Below are 12282 nucleotides of genomic sequence, written 5' to 3'. Positions count from 1 at the left end.
TGCATGAGAAAAAAATTCAATGGGATATATATCATTTGAGGAACCCAGTAATATCATTGTTACTTAAAACATTGCATTGTGGGATAATCATTTACATGTTCAAACAATGCTGATGACCATTTTTTCTAGAATGTCTTGGAGAGAATTGATACATTAAGTAGAGGTTTGGAAGAGAGAAACTCAAATGTCCTTCCAACTTTTAGTATTCATGCTTTTATGATCTTCAGAACGCTGCATTTGGAATTTCTCTACTTACAGTGTGATGGCCTCATTTGAGAGTAGGTGGATCATTTTGACTTTACCATGGGGATAGGTGTCATGGCTAGCCTGAAATATGGGCAATCAGACATTTCCCTCTGTATTCTAAATTAATCCTTCTGAGGCCAACTCTAGCTGTTGCTTTAAAATTTGGCTCTAACTATGTATTCTTTCAAATCATAGTATGATTTTTTTTCATCTATATGTAACTAGGTTAGGTGTACTTTTGCATGAAATCAGAGGCTTTTTTTTCCCATCTTGTATCTAGTTTGGCACAAAAGAGAGATATACCAAAGGGATTTTTTTAAAAATCTCGAGTATCAGGAATTGACTGGCTGCCAAGGCTTTGAATCAGACTGGGGTCCCCTTACCAGATTTGAGGCTTTGTTTGTACTTTTATGATTATGTGGGTGTATGTTCAAAGTCAAAGGATGAGTGAGTGGGGGAAGGAAGTTATCTAGAGCCTAAGGCATGGGTGTTAGGGCCAGCTCTTTATATCCTGAATCTGCCAGAATGAAACTCACTCTTTGGGAAGGGTCACAATATTGCAAAGTTGCCAACACTCCACTAATCAATGTGTTGTGTTACAAGACATTCTGATCCTGTATTTGAAATAGTCAGACACATCCTGATCTCATTGCACAGAAAGAAGATACCAGGCATAGGTGTGCCCAATATCCTGGTAGATACAACATGAATACTAGAATAGTAATCGTTGCCAAGAATTGCTTTGGTGTTCAGCATTGATAACCAAAATGTGTCAGGGGCTTTCTCTTTTAGTCTTTGACAGTGTCAGACTTTTTTTTAAGTTTATTTATTTATTGTGAGAGAGAGAGAGAGAGAGAGAGGGAGAGAGAGAGGGAGAGAGTGAGTGAGCGAGCAAGAGTCGGGGAGGGGCAGAGAGAGCAAGAGAATACCAAGCAGGCTCCATGCTGTCAGCAAAGAAGCTAACATATGGTTCAATCTCATGAACCAGGCAGAACATCATGACCTGAGTTGAAACCAAGAGTCAGATACCTAACCAACTGAGCTACCTAGGCGCCCCAATGATGTCAAACTTACTAGGAAAGATGGGCAAAAATGTATGAATATGGGGCTGCTTCTAATATTCTTTTACTAGGCCATCAGTGTTTTTTCCCCCATAATTATAAATAATCTTGTATTGTTCCCTAGTTGTTTAAACTGTAGACTGGAAGCATTTCAATGGCAGGGACGAGGCTTCCTTAATTCCTTTGGTATCTTAGTACTCTCTTCAACACTAGGTCCAAAATAAAGTAACTAACCTCTTGAAAGTCATTCTTTGATTGACTAAGAAATAGGATTTTGTTCCACTTGTTAAAAAATGGTTAAGGGCAACAATTTAGGTGACATGAATAAACTATCGAACACATCATGAAGTGAACAGTCTCCATCAGGAGAACTACAAAACAGGATGGAAGGCAAGAGGATTTTGTAGAATAAAGAATAAGGGACAAAGAAGAGAAAAATAGAAAACACCTGATTGTTTGAGCTCATACAAGTCAACCTTGTTTGGGTTGAGAAGGAACAAAATAGTAAGTATCTCTAGAGCCCATAGTTGGCTTGGCATTTGGGGATTGGTTGACTAGATATTCTGCATTTCTTTTTCTGGCCAAGCAGAACATTTACAGGGACACAAAAGTTATCTAAGTTTTGGCTGGCTGATATGGCCTTCCAGGCAGGAGTGGCTCATTTTGGGCCCCAAAAGTGATATTAACATAATTGATGTATTAAAAATTGGACTTCGACATTCTATTTCTACAGATTATTCTAGGTGCTGTAACAAGTGAAAGGTGTGGAATTGGACTGCACACTTTTCTCCCAGTTCAGGGTTACTGTGTCAAAATGAGGAAGAGGAGGAGAGGATGCAAGAGGCAGAGAAGAGGCCCACTATTGGAGAGGGAACTTGCTTCCCAGGGTCTGGCACGTTGCCTACCTGATGTAGGGTGGCCTCTTGGTAGAGGTTTGATGAGTGAATGAATGTATGAAGCCTAAATTAATCTGGGCAGACAAGCTGGGTAAGCTCCAAATCTTTCCTCTCTTTTTCTGGGAAAGCTGAATTAAAGCCAGCTGTTCTTTAGATTGCCAAGAAGCTTTTGAGCATGTTCCTTTCTATTTCTTCCATTTCGATTTATTTTCCCCTTGGGTGCTGAAGGAATAAATGCTTCACCAATTATTTATTCTTTATAAGGATTGGCCCTTTGTACTTGACATTTTCTTAATTGTTCACATTCTGCATATTTCCTTGTTTTTCCTAATGCTGTTCCATTCCCAGTAAATCTTACGGTGAAACTCTAATGATGAAAAGGCAAAGGGATTTCCTATTTGAGCCTTCTCATTTGTCCTTTCCACATGTCTCTGCTACATGTTTTCCCTAATACCAATTTCTTATCTAAGCTGACCACACCACCGACTATTTAAATGTGACTTTGAAGTTTCAAATGATTTGAGGTCTTGAATCTCCTGCAGAATAAAACTTGTCAAAAACATAGATGTGTAATTCCTCTCTTTCTCAGAAATTCTATGAGGGTTTTAGAATGTGTGCCTATAAGTCAGATTCACTGATCTAATATGCCACCTAACCAGCTGGGTGAGAACATATCTGTGAGTGAATTTATATAACACAGGCAGCAAGAAGGTGAGCAGCCTTCTGGCACTGCTAGGTCCTATAGGACGTGATTATAGGAATGAATCCGGAGGAACTCTGTGAAAGGCAGCAGCCCCTGGCAATACAACCTTCAGTCTGCATAACTTAAAAATGAAATCCTTTAGCATTAGAATCAATTTTTAAAAAGAAAAAAAAAACCCTACCAGTTTATACTCCACACTGCTATTTTACTATAATAGCACCAATTCTTGGTGTGCCTGGGTGGCTCAATCAGTTAAGACTCTAATTCTTGATGTTGGCTCAGGTCTTGATCTTATGGTTCATGAGTTGAGTCCTACATTGGGTTCTGCACTGACAGTGTGGACCCTGCTTGAAATTCTCTATATCTCTCCCTCTGTCTCTTCCCCTCCACCATTTACTCTGTCCGTGTCTCTCTCAAATTAACTAAAAAAATAATAATAATATCCTCCAATTCTTGTTCATATACTACTATTTTAAAAATATTAATGATTGGAAGATATATTCAATTTTATATTCTGCCCTTTTTTTAATGTTTATTTTTGATAGAGAGAGACAGAGTATGAGCAGGGGAGGGGCAGAAAGAGAGGGAGACACAGAACTTGAAGGAGGCTCCAGGCTCTGAGCTGTTAGTGCAGAACCCGAGGTGGGGCTCAAACTCATGAACTGTGAGATCATGACCTGAGCCAAAGTCAGACAGTTAGATGACTGAGCCACCCAAGTGCCCCTCTATCTTTTCTTGACCCTTATACCATTAAATTTTCTTTGTTTTGTCATAGTTTAACTTGCTTCTGCCCTCATTAATCGTATCTTCACCTTGATTTTTTTTTTAAGTTTATTTATTATTTTGAGAGAGAGAGTAAGTCCAAGTTGGAGAGGAGCAGAGAGAGAGGGAGAGAGAGAAAATCCCAAGCAGGCTCTACACTGTCAGCACAAGTCTGATGCAGGCCTCAAACTCATGAACAGTGAGATCATGACCTGAGCTGAAGTCAGACGCTTAACTAACTGAGCCACCCAGGTGCCCCCTTTACCTTCTTAAATATACTAGCTAGTATCATAATTACTACTGCCTAACTTCTGAATTACTTTGCAATACACTAGACAAAAACAACCACAGCCCAGTCATAGTCAAACTTTATCGATCCTGCTCTTCCTTCTTCTCCTTACTTTTCTCCTCATCCTTTCTTTTTCTTTCTCTCTCCTTTCTGGAGCACACAATTGGAGTTAATGAGCCATACTCCTAAATTCGTAAGAAAATATCGTAATTCACCTAAGCATGGCCCTTATTTTATGACCTTTCCTTACCTCATCCCCACACTTGGGTCCCATCGACAAAATATTCTCATGTTCAGGTGGTAATTTTGGGAATTCTTTGACTAATATGATACTTTTATGTTCCTCAACCAGGTCTTTCCTCCTTTTTTTGGAAAGAGAAAGTTTTCTTATATTTTCTGCATTCATTTGATTGTGCTGATTTCAGTGATAAATACAGTAAGAGTGGTTTTGAAATTTTAGTGTGCTTATTATCACCTGAATTGCTTATTAAAACACATTTTAACAGGTCTTGAGTGGGGCCCAACAATCAGCATTTCTGAGTGATGTCGGTAGTGATCACCTACTCTTTGAGAACTGACTGCTTCATTAAAGAATTTCTAACTTTTTGTCAAAGCACAATTGGCAATTTTGAGAAAACACAATTCTCTTGAAAGAGAATTGTAGATAAGAGAAGTGATTTGCCTAAGGCAAAAAGAGGGAAAAGATTTACTCAGTACATATATTGTTCTAAGTCTGGAAGTCGCCTCTGCTATCAAAAACCATGCAGCCGTGTTCTATCAATCCAGGGAGGAGGTATGTGCTTTCATTGTTTATTAGCAATGAGGTCAGTCTGCTCCTTTCATTTGAGTTGTAAGTAAAACCCCATCATAATGCTATCAGAGATTCCAAAAAAATTATGTGCATAACATGAAGAATTTTACTATTTCTGTGCAAATGAAAAAGCTGTGGAGAGCCAAATGGTAGGATAAGAGTGTACAACCAATGGCCTCATATCTAGATGTGCGTTAATTGTAGGCCAATTAACTATGGGCTCCACTGTAGCATTTAGTTATTTCTAATCCTTGGTCTCTTCAGATTGGGGTAATCAAAAAATAAAACTTTTTACATTGGGAATGCAAAAATCAGCTGATTTGGGCTAGCTGTAAAAAACAGAGGGAGGGGCAATATCAGGGCTTCAGTATAACAGCGAAGAGATGGAGTTTGGGGAAAGTTAAAGAGATCTTCATTACCTGTCTTCTTCCTTTTCTAGTTCTTTCTTGCAATGGACATTTATTGCAGAGATGAAAAAGTGCACATAAGATTAGCCCAGGGCCAGGTGCATAGATGTTTAATAAGTATTTGCTGCATAAGTGAAAAAATGAACAAAAAGAGGTAGATGTGAAGCTCTGTGGGAATGGAGAGTAGGGTGATGATATGGCTACTCAGTGTCTTTGTCATTGGCCAAGGGGAACTTAGGCAGTGACATCCTGCCTCAGACATCACTGCAGGGATGTTATCCCACAACCCAGACACGTGTAGTGATTAGATCTAAGTGTATACTGCATATCTTTCTGAGAGCATGATGTGGTAGGCTGTTAACAATCATTTACATCTCGGGAATTCTTGTTTCCCACCGAATGTGATAGGATCAGAGCATCTTATGGAGAAAGGGAGGTTTGGGTGATTTGGAGGGAGAGAGGGTGGATTTGGGACCTGAGGCACTTCCTGGGAAGGCTGCTATCTTCAGGCCTCCAGTGTCCAGGCTCCTAGAGGAAAGATGGGGTGCTTGGAGAGGGTGCCCTGGATGGGGTGGGGGCAGTAGAATATGTCCATCTCTCAGGGATCAGCCCCACTCTTAAGATTCTTCATGCAGGAGTCCTCAAATCACCTAGAGGGCTTTTGTTAAAACACAGAACACATGCTTCCATCCCCATGGGATTCTGATTCAGTACATGTGGGTGGAATCCTGAATTTGCTTTTCTCCTATGTTCCCAGGTGATGTCGATGCTCCTGGTCTGGGGACCACAATTTGAAACCAATCGCTTTAGTCATTTCTGAATGAAATGCAAACTTTGCAGTAAATATTTTATCTTTAGAAATGAGGGTAAAAAGATGAGAGTTGCTGCAATATTTTATTTTAAAGAATGGTTTTAATTGACTCAGATTTTCTAGAAATGTATTAGGGGCGCCTGGGTGGCGCAGTCGGTTAAGCGTCCGACTTCAGCCAGGTCACGATCTCGCGGTCCGTGAGTTCGAGCCCCGCGTCGGGCTCTGGGCTGATGGCTCGGAGCCTGGAGCCTGTTTCCGATTCTGTGTCTCCCTCTCTCTCTGACCCTCCCCCATTCATGCTCTGTCTCTCTCTGTCCCAAAAATAAAATAAAAAATAAAAAAAAAAGACTTCCCGTTCTTTCCAGGAAGGCATATAACTAAACTTTTAAAATTAAGATTTGGTCCAAGTAACAAACTAAAAACTGAAGTTGTTTTAATTAAGAAAGAGGATTAACTTTTGTTATATATTTGGGGGGAAAATCTTGTGGCTGTGTATTTGGGAGCTTCATTTTCTTTCAGGTTTAGTACATAATACTTTTTTCACTCCATCGAATTTCATTAGAAAAGGAAATCCAGTCTCCTTAATTATAGCTAAAAATGAAGGCTAAAGCATAATGTGGGCAGTCTGTGTGTGTGTGTGTGTGTGTGTGTGTGCATGTGTGTGTGTTGCACTGAGGCAAACGGGCCTGTTGTAATATTTCAATAGCACAGATGTTTTAGATAAGTGTGAGTCAAGGTAAATATTTAAAATTTCCATCTTAGCTTGGGAAATCCAGCATACAATAACCAGAAGTTTTCTGTAATAGTAAGCATCTTATCTTTGACAACCCTTTTATGTTTTAACAACAGTTGTTTTAATGTACATTGACTCTGATTTCAATCTAAGTAGAATCAGTCTCATATTTATTTTCCTTTTGATAAACGGCTATGAAGAGAGGATTCATTACATGAGTTTCATGACAATGACAGTAACAGTAGTCATAATTCATTAACTCTGTAACTGTTCGCGAAATAGTGTCATATAAAACTTGTTTTTTTTCTGAGTACTATAAATAAACCAAATGCTGCTATCAGCTCACTAATGTTACAAAGTCACTTTGAAGTACTCACAGAATATTATCATTTCTATGTTACATATTGGATCTGGGGACCCTGGGAAATAAAACTGGCTCCCTATATTAATATAGGCTGGGTTAATATAAAAGCAATAATTAAATCCAAGAAGAGGCAATCCAATAATTTTAGCCACTTTCACGACCAAAACATGTTGACTGCATGGGTGATCGATAGGCGGAACTCAGTAGGAAATAGGCAAAGAAGCCAAATCATTCGAACAATATTGTGAACAAAAAGATCAGTTCAATCCAAATTAATTGAACATTATTGTGGAGAAAAATCAATTTAGGGTACTATTAAGTCATCCTAAGTCTCTATCTAGTGTACTCTTCACTACACAAATATTTAGATACATTAAGGGCTACAGATTTTTTTTAGGATCACATTTACTTTTATAAAAGGGAATTGTGAAATTACTTAATAGGAGAAATTTCCCTGATAATACATATTTAAATACAGAATACGGTCACTGAATGAGCTGCTTCTATTGTGGAAGAAATGTAAGAGAGTTAAATGATTTACTGTAGATTTAAAACGTAAAATAACACCCATCATAATAAGAATAAGCAAAATTCCAGATTTTTAATTTTGTATCTGTTTTATGTGTTTTATATTTTTTCAGAAATAAGACAAAATCTAAGATAGAAAACCAACTTAATGCTAACTTACTGGACACAGACTAGGAATTTTTGAGAAGGTTAGAGAAGAGGAAAGGTAGGGTGACTGTTGTGGGGGAAAGGGAGATATCAACCTGGCTTTAGAGGAAGGGTATTTTTGGGATCGGTGATGAGGAAGGAAGAACATTTCTACAACTATCCCCCAGACTAGGCATGTACCGAAAAGCCTCCACTGTCTATCTGGCCTCCGTAAGATTGTAAGATTGGTGAGGTCATTATTATTATTTTCATTGTTGCTGTCATTGTGTTTTTTTTTTTTTTATTGTTACTGTCCTTGTTGGTATTTGCCTAGCACGCTCTCCTGCTGTCTTTAGCTACCAGAGCGTGTAAGCCAGCTTGGTCACTTCTACTACCTCATCCACCAGGGTGAGTGGAACGTGTGATATGAGGAAGGCAATGAGCAGCCTGTCCTGTGGTCCATGGGCGTGTGAAGCTAGGGCTGCTACCAGCCACACCTTCTACCAGTGGAAAAGGTCCACTTCCAGAAAGGGAGAGTGAAGTCAGCATAGCAGGAAAAGTAGTGATGCGCAGATAGGAGAGATGAATGGAGGGAGAATCCAGGAGACAGAGTCCTTGGTGTGTTGTTTTGTTTCGGTCTCGAGCTCACCCCGGAAAACATCAACAACTTCCTTTTTTGCTTAAGTTTTGTGTTTGAGTTGGGTCTTTGTCACTGAAATGAAAACAGGTCCTAACCCCGGTGTCCTTCCTAACTCCTACCTCTCACCTGTCATTTCAGCTGGCAAACTGGTACTGACGAATACTTTTTAAATGCTACTTTCTGAATATCACTTCTTTTCACAAAAATTTCTATGGCACTCTCCCCTCCTGTAATGAGTCTATATTTCTTTGGCTTAATTTTAAAGTAAAAAAGGATATTACTGGGAACTTCCAGACTTTCAAAACACTGAGTGATCTAGGGCATAGCCTAGGAATAGCTAAATATTGAATGCCCTAATCTGTTTTCAAGGTTGTAATGAGTTCGTCTCTGAGAATGACAGAATTCTTAATGTTGTCTAGTACGAGGTGATTACCATTATTGATAACATCTGAGCTGAATCTAAGTTTAAATTTTGGACTCCTATGAACTCAGCCTGCAGGAATTCCCTTGGGGAGGATGGGGGCTTTTAGAAAAACTGAAAGTTTTTCTATTTCAAGCTGCTGCAGGCCAGAAAATGGACTAATCTGATAAATGGCAGAGTTTGCTGTTTTTACAAGTACATTTCCCAGGTGACTCAGGTAACTGTTTTGGAGAGCTTTGTTGTTCCCTGACTTCTTTAGAGTAATAATGGAGTACTAGAATACAGTTTCCAAGCCTTTAGCTAGTTTTCAGGGACTTAGTTGGTTAGCATCATGGACATGACTTCTTTAAAGAACAGGGATAGACCAGTCCAGCATGTGTTGGACTCTCATGCTTTATTGCTGAAGAATCTGGGAGTTGGCGGAGTGCTTTTTGCTGAGCAGATTTTCCTTTTTCTCCCCCCTTGAACCAATGAGTTTTATCTGAATATATTCAAATTCAAGTGTTTTTCACTAATTTCCAATGAACTCATATCAAGATGTTATTTTATAAGAGCAATTTCATATCCCTCAAACCCTCTAAGTATTTTTTTATATGCTCAAAGATCCTTTCTGACCTTAGAAGACATTAGGCACAGTATCAAAAACAGAGATGCAAAGGTGAAGATGTGGATTTGGCTCCAAGAGGGGAGTGGGAGATCACATAAAGTATTGAGCCAAGAGCCAGTGAAGTTTACCTGAAGAAGTAGTTAAGGAGAAATTAAAGCCTGGGCTCCAATTCAGCTAGCTGTGAGAGGATGAGCTTTCCTTGCCTTGATTTTCCCTTCTGTGTAATGGGAATAGCAGGGAGTTGTTCTGAGTATAAAAGGATATAAAGTTATAAAAAGCTTTTGAAAGATGGGACACAGTTCACTGACAGTAAACACTATGATTTTTATAGTCCATCAAACCTTTCTCCTTCAATGGGGCTGACAGCCTTCCCCGACATGGAGATGAGGACTGTTATAAATTAACATAGGTCATGTTTCTCACTTCCCAGAGCCTTCATCTATGTTGCCATTAATCCAAGTTTTATGGTTCAGTTTGAAAAGCACAAGATTTTGAGTTCAAATTGCTTATGTTTGAGACCTGGCATGGAGGCAGGCAAGTCAGTTATCCTGTTCATTTGATGCTCGTATCCCTCTTTGGAGGAACATGGGGGCAGAGAGGGGGTGATAGGAGCATGTGGGGAGTTGGCTTAGGAGGCATTGTTCGTTATTTGTCTGAATCAGAAAAGTGGGAATATTTGTCTTTTCAGTGTCATATATTCAATAGAATATATTTAATGCAATCTAACAAATGCATTGATGATGTAATTTTTACTGGATATTGTTAAGATAGTAATCATTCACCCTACTTTAGTTTTATCCTTATTACTCTGTTGAAAAGAGAGCATCTTTTTTCTTATTAAACTAGGAAGAGTCTCATGATGTGTTTTCACCCAGGGCAATTTTCAGAGTGGAGAGAGAAGGTGTGTACAGCTAGGGGAGGCTTTGCCTGGGTTATGTCTCACTCTTTTTCACGTAGGCACCTATATGAACCTCTGATTTTCCTGTCCCTCCTTTCCTGGTTCCCGATAAGCATACATGCTGCTGCCAGACTTTTCCTTCCAAATTACAACTTTGATTATGTAATTCTACAGAGCATAAATTTTGACGATTCCACACTGACTATTGAATTAAAGAGAAATGAATCAAACTGACATTCTGAATTCTTTAAAATAGGATTTAAACTTTTGTAGACATTTGATAAGATGCTTCAGTTTTTGTTTTTTTTTTTTGCTCTGTCAAATTAGATTATTTGCCCTTCCCCATATAGGGTCTGCTTCCTTTCTTTGGAAAGAGATTTTACTCGAGTTCTTCCTACTGAATTCCTGTATATTATGTAAGTCTTATCTCAAAAAACGACTGCCTCCATGAAGTCTGCCATGTTCTCCTGACAGCTTTTAGTGTAAATGGTGAAGACCTATGTCGGGGTGATTTAGTGTGAGCATTTCAGAGATAGGCCTGGGGCCCTTCATCTTTGTTATTCATAACCTGAGCATTGATCTTGTAGTAGGCCTACAAGGAATATTTCTTGAACTGCGAATTGAGTTTGAATGCTGTCTTCAACTTTTCTTTACACACATCGTTATTGCTATTTCCTAGGATTCAGCTAAGTCCTCCTCCACAAATTCTTCAATAAACGCAGCCAATAGCTTCCCTCCTGGAAGTTGAAGTTTGACTTCAAACTCTCATCTCCTGCATTTTGTTTCTCTTGCCTATTTTCTAATATGTTCGCTCCTCAAATTGAATCCTAAATTCCTTAAAAACCCAGACTAGGTTGAATGCAAAGCATATGGGAACTACCCTGTTAGAACTGGTGCTCAATTGCTAGTTATTGACTGACTCATTCCTGTGGGACCCAAGGAATTTAACAAAAATCCCCTACCCCTGGACAAGCAGGCAAGACTAACTCCATTTTGTGCTACACCCACCATGTCATGTGTAACCCCCACATGACCTACTTATTGTTTAAGACACTCCCCCACCCTAGTCAAGCCGCTGAGCACACCCTTACTGGAAACTGGCTCATATAGGAATGCGGAACCCCTAACCGCCAAAGAATGTAAACCCCGCCTTTTGCCCGCCAAACTTGCGCGCCAGTTCTGACCAGAGTGATAGGCTAGTTCAACAGTTACTATAGGGTAAATTGTAATTCAATTGGCCACCTGCGTGTGGACTGACATGACTATGCAACTTTCTGTGTGTGTTACAATCTCATTGGCCCCTGCCCCCTATAAAACTGCTATGCCTCTTAACCTAGGGGTCCAAGTCCCTGCTCCTCTGTGCCGGGTATACTTGGGCCCAAGCTCGAGCTTGCAAATAAACCCTCGTGCATTTGCATCGGTATCCGCTCCTTGGTGGTCTCTCAGATTCGAAACCGGGGGCATTACAATTCCCACAGTAGGAGAAATGTCCTAAAAGGAAGAGACCAATTTTGTTGTCTGCTGTGCCTGGATCTCCCGGAAAGTACAGGTGCTGTAAACTGTTGGTAAAGAAGCGCTAATGACCTGAAGACCAGAATCTCTCCTTGAAAAATTTTTGATAAATCATTATTAAGCAAATTCTATTTCTCATTTTTGTGAAGATTCAGGATTCACTTGGATTGCTTAATTTAAACAGATGTGAGTTAAAATTGTTTGGGCTAATTTGCCAGAAATCAATAAGTGAAGCAATGGGAGGCTCTCAGGTTTTATCAACAAAGAGGAGTTGAACTAGTGGATTAATTCTTCCTTGGTGGATGGTGCCTGCAATTTGGGTAGCTGCCACCAGCTGAATGGTGATGGCTGGTAGCTATAATGGCAGCTGCATGACATTACCCCTGGGGTTCTAACATTATAATATACATTCCTAGGTCCTACCCACCCTTGAAGTTTCTAATTCATATGGTTTGAATTGGGAACCA

This window comes from Felis catus, chromosome A2, assembly GCF_018350175.1.
Source record: "Felis catus isolate Fca126 chromosome A2, F.catus_Fca126_mat1.0, whole genome shotgun sequence".
In the NCBI taxonomy this organism is placed as follows: Eukaryota; Metazoa; Chordata; class Mammalia; order Carnivora; family Felidae; genus Felis; species Felis catus.
Note: the sequence above shows the minus strand (reverse complement) of the source record.